This window comes from Orbicella faveolata, unplaced genomic scaffold (assembly GCF_042242905.1).
Source record: "Orbicella faveolata isolate gen_17 unplaced genomic scaffold, um_ofav_v1 contig_34, whole genome shotgun sequence".
Taxonomy (NCBI): domain Eukaryota; kingdom Metazoa; phylum Cnidaria; class Anthozoa; order Scleractinia; family Merulinidae; genus Orbicella; species Orbicella faveolata.
In genome coordinates this window covers 30,580,328-30,587,500 of record NW_028301563.1, presented here as the reverse complement: position 1 = coordinate 30,587,500, position 7,173 = coordinate 30,580,328, and the positions used below count along the sequence as shown (strand labels likewise).

The window sequence follows — 7,173 nt, the reverse complement described above, 5'->3', positions numbered from 1 at the left end:
CTAAGCTGTGTAAATTTGTCGACCCATAATCTCTTTTTCTCGGTCATATTTCATTTCTTAATTCTCACCGCAAACAAATTCCATACAGGATCATCAGTTTCCTATTTTAATAACTGTTTGTTGTTGTTAAAAGTTGGCTTGTATAGTTTTCTTCTTCCATCAGCATATTTCAGTTTCCGCACGAGTTTAGCCGACAGTTTGTAAATTTCAGTTTCAATTTCAGTTTATTTTCACCACATCGCTTCAGTTTCAAATGAATCAAAGAACACTAAAATAGAGCCAGTATCCGTTGATTTATAAGAATCAATTGATAACAACAATTGTTGACTTGATAAAAGTCATGAACTGAAGGCCTTCGCAAGAGATGGATTTTGAAGATAACACGTTGAGAGGTGAGCTACCTCCTGTAATATAAAGCCTTTTATTCTGTAAATTTGTCGATTTTGAAGCCGAGTTCCTTGAGAATTTTTTTTACAATTTTTAATCTGAATCACTGTTTTCCTTGGACAAGAAATTTATTTTCAGTTCAACTTTTAACCAGACGAAAAGCGTACGTTAAGGCCTATGTACTCAGACTGATTTCCCTCAGAAAGAAATATAATTATCCATGAACACTTCACGTGATATGACACACATCTCCACATTATTGGGAGCGACTAAGACATGATCAAATCCACCTGACAAACGTAGAGTAAAGTTCTTAGAAAGTAATAACGATAAAACGTCTGCAGTGCACATTGCAATCGAGTGCTAAACGATAAGGCCTGATGTGAACCTGAAATACCAATGAAGATTTGTGTTCCTTTATTAGAACCAGTTGATATAGCGCAGAACTAAACGGAGATAGACGCCAGTACATGATGAATCCGAGTGATTCACAAGGAATCGATTCTGCCGGCAATGACGCACTGGCGAGAGGTGAGATACCAGGCGGTGGGGGGGGTAATCCCTTATAAGGGCTAGCTGGTTTTCACGTGACGTCACTAAAATTCGAACTACAAAACTATTGATCTTCCTGAGATTTTACTTAAATGATGTATAAGAACAGCTGAAAACTAATATTCATACAAATTTCCGCTCCGAATGGGTTCTTGGTTTTGTGATACACTACGCTTGAATTTCTAAGCTTTTGCGTGACGCGCCATTTACGTGATGGCTTAGAGAGCTGCCATGATGGTTAAAAATGTGACTTACTTCGGGAACTTGGCTAACTGAACAATTCATGTCTTAGAAAAAGTATTATTTTAATGTTTTAGAGTTCCTCGAGGGATAAATTCACGCTTTTGTAGCAAAACTCAGTGATAGATGTTTCTGTTGGTTTCCGGCCGCCATGTTGGTACCCATACGGATGGGCACCAGCATGGCGTCTCCATACAAATCTCTATAAATCTGGGTAAAAAATTTCTCCGCATATCTCGCATAACAAAGATTGCTGTGACCAGAATTTTGGCGAGAGTCTTTGCATATTTACCTTCTATCATTTCCCAGATTCTGGACTTTATCTATTGACCGGTTTTGATTTTTATTTTGATCTATTTTGAATTGCGTGACACTGAAAACCAACAATAGGTATGTACTACCCCAAAGGGTATGGTTTTCAGCCGTTTTGGTCATAACTGGGGTATCGATTTTGGTCATGAACAGGGTATGGTTTTAGCACTCTAGTCTTGAACTGGGTATGTTTTTTAGAAGAAGCTACTTGTTCAGGTCATAGACAGAGTAGGGAAAATCGCGAATTCTGGTCATAAATAGGGTAAGGATTTTGAGAAGTGGGCCGCACAGCCCCACTCAATTTTTCTGGGAGTACCCCCCCCCCCCCGCCCCCTCGTAGGTGAGATATAATGCCAGTGTAGAGCAATTCATTTGGAGAATATTATGCAGTTATGAAACCGAGTATCTTGAATATAATCTATAGATTGTTTCTCATGCGGAATGATCCCTATTTTGTGAGTAAGAAACTTGTTAATTATTTTTCTTACGCAGATGAAGACTTAGGTGAAAACCGATAAACCGATGTTTTCCAGAGATAAATTTTGAACGTGATGTAACCCACGCTACTCGCGCGCGCCAGCGGTAACATTAACTTCACCTGCCTTTTTTTCTCTTGAATCGCCAGTGACAAGTACATTTTGGATTCATGACTTTTTATAAGCTTTAAAGAATTCGTCTATTTTATTTAACTTTATTGCCGTAGAATAAAGAACATCTTAACAGGAGGTGACAGATAAATTAAAACTAGGTTTACTACACTGAAGAGGTGGAACAGAGAAGGTACAGTTTAAATTACAATGTTGGAAATGGATGTTGCATCTAAGGGCTTTTCAGTGCGTACAGGAATACTGCATGTTTAAACAAGTTCTAACGTGACCGTCATTAGTGAACGACTGGAGTCTTGCGCATACTATAACGACATAAAATACAAAACAGCTTCTGTTATAGGGAGCTTATCAGTCGTAAGAAGTTATACGGTTTCTCTTCTACGAGTATAGTAAATCTGTGTATAAACACTAGCAAACAGACAGATCATCCGTCCAATAAATTATCCAATTTAGATCGTTTGTCAAGATAAACCTATTTGAAAAAGGCTTACGTTTGACTAACTTCCCACCAATAAAAGAGTAAAATGTAGTTAAATTTGAGATTTTATCCGTTTACTAGCCACATCATTTTGTAAAGAGTTGAATTGAAAACTTTCCTGATTCGTAACTTTACAACGATACTGGCGAATTTCAAAATACCCTGCCAACATTTTAAAGCTCATAGATTAAACTTCCTTTTGCACTAAGAGAGAAACTTAAGGGAGATTGCAGAAAAATAAGAGTCAAATGACAGGCAGAAAAATTGCAGAAAACAATTGAAATTAAGGGTCACATAACAGATCAAACAGAAAACACTTACATAGATTTCTTTTCCTTTATTAGAACCAGTTGACACGGCACAGGAACAATGTTCTACCCAAAATATGGATTTAGCTGACAATGACACATTGACAGGTAAGAAAATACCTCAATTTATTATCCAACTGCAACGAATACCGTCTAAATAACAGTGCAAATATACAGCAATGTTGTACAGTTATTTGTTATCAGTCGTAAGAAGTTATACGGTTTCTCTTCTACGAGTATAGTAAATCTGTGTATAAACACTAGCAAACAGACAGATCATCCGTCCAGTAAATTATCCAATTTAGATCGTTTGTCAAGATAAACCTACTTGAAAAAGGCTTACGTTTGACTAACTTCCCACCAATAAAAGAGTAAAATGTAGTTAAATTTGAGATTTTATCCGTTTGTTAGCCACATCATTTTGTAAAGAGTTGAATTGTAAACTCGCCTGATTCGTAACTTTAAAACAATACTGGCGAATTTCAAAATACCCTGCCGTCATTTTAAAGCTCATAGATTAAACTTTCTTTTGCACTAAGAGAGAAACTTAAGGGGGATTGCAGAAAAATAAGACTCAAATAACAGGCAGAAAAATTGCAGAAAAAAATTGAAATTAAGGGTCACATAACAAATCAAACAGAAAAACACTTACATTGATTTCTGTTCTTTATTAGAACCAGTTGACACGGCACAGGAACAAAGTTCTTCCCAAAATATGGATTTAGCTGACAATGACGCGTTGACAGGTGAGAAAATATCCTAATATATATCACCACAGTCAATTGCAAACGGCTAAACAATATTTCAAAAGTAGCCCTGCACTAATTACTCATCAATTTGGGTTTTGTTTCCCACAGAAACAGCGAAAGTTTACAAAGAGCTAGGAGATGCTGAGTTAGCCAAAGAAGAATTCCAAAAGGCCTTAAGTTTCTACACTGAAGGGATTAATGTCAAGTGTAAAGATGAACAACTGAACGTCGAGCTTTACCGATGTAGGTGGCTCTCAAATTGTCATCTGGGTAAGTTCTCGCAAAGTTCAGAATGTAAACTGTCCGTTTTGTTTACTGTTTATTCCTTTCAGTTTCTGATCAAATTTGGCGATACATTATTTCATGATTTTTCGTTGATCTCATTGCCTCAGTATCAATACTGCAAGAAGAAAGCAAGTCTTTCACTTCTTTTAACTTAGTAGGAAGGCGTTAACACCAATCTTTCGTTTTCCATTTTAAGAGAAAAAATATACTCGTTATTGCAAGTCAGAGTACTCATGCTGTATCATTCGACTCAATACTTTACTCCCGCGGTGCTCCTATCCTCCTGAGAACCCTGAAGTTATAAAAGCATGACTGCGGGCAGTTTGGCAAAATATGAAACGAGTAAGCCTATGATGGACAACCTTCCCATTCGTGGCCTCTTATAAGCAAGCTTAAATCTTTTGCCACAATACTTCATCATTTCACTCCGCACGAGTGAAATAGGCCTTCTGTGTGCTTTAAATGATTTTTACTGACTATATTACTCACTTAATTCTATAGGTAATGTTCATGAAGCATCTGAGGATCTGATACATTTACAAGAAATCACAGGTATATCAAAATTCTCTCTTACGTTTGTCCTTTTTTATGTATATATCTCCCGCAGTAGTCTTCAAAATTTGCTGGTCACTTTGAAAAGAAGCAATTCTACGATTGTTTTCAATTTTGATATTTACAAAGAAATGAAACAGTCCTGTAGAAAGATTGTAAATAAATCAATTAAAAGATAAGGTCAAAACACAGGTTGAACAGAACAGATGACAATACATTTCTACTGCGTTGTCAGATTCAGTTTACATAGCATACAATTAACAGAAATTGATGCCAGAAATGAATCCGAGTGCTTCACAAGAAAGGTATCATTCAGTTGGCGACGACAGTTTGAGAGGTGCCGGAACCTGACACCAATATAATGAAAAAATTGCGTGATTGGCCTGTTTTGTTTTAGCGCAACGAATCATCTGTCAAGACGAATCATCCGTCTCGTAACTACGGGACGAGTTACGAGCATAGTAAGTCTGTGTATAAACACGAGCAAACAGACATATCATCCTTTCACCAAATTATACAATTTACATCGTCTGTCAAGATAAACTACTATAGCAAATAAGTCGTCTTGACGAATAATCCGTCTAGTTACTCGTATGCAGACAAAAACGAATTACTAGACGGGTTAACGTTATTTACGCGAGCTAAAAATTTTTACACTGAAGTTCTCTTTATTGCTGGGATTCTTAACGATGTTATGTTCAATTTAAATTATTTGTTTCAGTTGTTTGCTCGGTCTCACTACCCTTTGTGATATGAACACTTTTGTTTTGTTTTCCTTTATTAGGACCAGCTGACACAACACATAATGAAGCGACATTGATGCCAGAGATGGTGGAATCTGACGATGACACTCTGAGAGGTAAGGAAATCTGATGCCCATATATACCCACAATTGCATAAGATAAAATTTTATTTATTGGTTGCGGTTTTTGGTATCCAGGTCATTTGGATTTCCCTTTTTTTTTTTTTTCTTTTTTTTTTTTTGTTTAGTTTGAAATAACCGACATTTTCTGGCTACTGATATAAATTAACGTAAGGATAAACATAATAGTCCGAGGTTCTACAGCAATGTACGTAGAATCCAAGGAGACCAAACTAGTTATCAATCCTAGCTGGAGAATTACAGCGCGGTAACAAACTGAACATAAGAAGTCAGGAAAAGTATAAACAAACCTTTTTCCTATTTACGTGATCTACATTTTCCATCTTTTGATAGTTATAATTATACCTTAACGTTTCTGTTATTTTCAGTTTCAAAGGATCCATATATTCGTATTAGTTTGCAATTTTGCCAAAAACGTTTCACTTTCATTGGTTATTTTACCGTATCTGGTGTCAAAGATCGTTTTTAGTCTCTGAGGTTTTCGTTCCTTCAGCCATTTCTGTACAATTTTAATTTCTCAGGACAAAATTGCCGAGAACATAAAAAGGAAGTTTGTGATTTCCAAAAACAGATCAGATACTAATCTTGGTTGTCACAAGAAAATGTAATGATCTTCTCCTCTTACTAAAAATGTTTCTTTAATTCTCGGTACGGGTACACGTCATAAGTCGACATAAGTTCTTTTTTTTTTTTTTTCTTTTTATTAAATGACAACATATACTTACATCGAAGTACAATACATTACATTTCTAACAGACTACATGTATTCAGTAAGCTACGAAGATAAAAAGGTCATTACTATGAATCTCAGCTAAACTATTAATCTATTCTCGTGCATGCATGGCTTCCTTTGAAAACGTATATATTGAAATTGTTTTAATTTTAATTTTTTTATATATGTTATTTGAGGTTTAAGATTCAAAAGGTACTAAAGAAGATAGAAAACTAAGAAATCTTTCAATTTTTGGGAGTACTTCCTTTGTTTTGCAGGACCATATGTAATATCTGGCAGCAAGGAAGTAAAAGTATTGCTTTGTGTTGGATAGGGTGTCTGACCTCAGGCTAATTATTATATCGGAAGTAAAAATGCTGGATTTTAGTTTTATTTGGTTTTCGGCCAACCATTTCATAAAGCCCTGCCAAAAACAAGACGTCTCACTGCACGACCAAAATAAATGAAAAAGGGATTCTTTCTCGGTTCTACAAAAGGTACAAATATCATTTTCTCTGATGCCTATTTTATTTAGAAAATCATTTGTCGCTAAACGCCTGTGAAGTAGTTTAACTGAAAAATAGTTAATTTGGTAGCTTAAGTGCTGCTGAAAGGGAGTTTGTAAGCCATCTCCCAATCAATTGGTTTGGAGCATTGAAGGCTGCAGTCGACACACCATTTCTCTTGGCTTTTCCTAGGGCTGCTCTGTTTAGCGCTGACTAGCTTTTCGTATGCCAATCTATTTCTACAAAAGTACTGAAATTTCTGTGTTTTTTATTTTGGTTTTCTGTGACATTCCTTAACAATTTTATACGCGATACCACACCGTGATAAACAAGAAAATTTGTTGTAACGTCGAAGCGTTCCCTGAATTCCGTGAAAGATAGCAAGTTATCTGCGTCTTTCATTAAATGCCTGACGTTTTGTATTCCTTTGGAAGACCATGATTTGTAGTAGATAGGTTTATTTCCAGTTCTCACAAGTGAATTTTGCCAAAGAGGTAAAAAGAGCAAATTTTCGGTGGAAGTTATGTTATCGTCGTAACTGATTTCTGACCAGATTTTTATGATTTCGGTTGTAAAGGCGCCTGATATATGCATAAACTAA

The 7,173-nt window shown here is 35.9% G+C and overlaps 1 long non-coding RNA gene across 1 annotated transcript in view; it reads left to right on the top strand.

Moving 5' to 3' along the window:
- The window catches only part of LOC149105740 (uncharacterized), a 3,266-nt gene extending 260 nt beyond the window's left edge, over window positions 1-3,006 (top strand). Inside the window, exons 1-3 of the long non-coding RNA XR_016201569.1 lie at window positions 1-392; window positions 812-918; window positions 2,922-3,006. The exon at window positions 1-392 is cut by the window's left edge and continues 260 nt beyond it. This is a non-coding gene — a long non-coding RNA (uncharacterized LOC149105740). The remainder of the gene's footprint in view (window positions 393-811; window positions 919-2,921) is intronic.
- The last annotated feature ends 4,167 nt before the right edge of the window (window positions 3,007-7,173 follow it).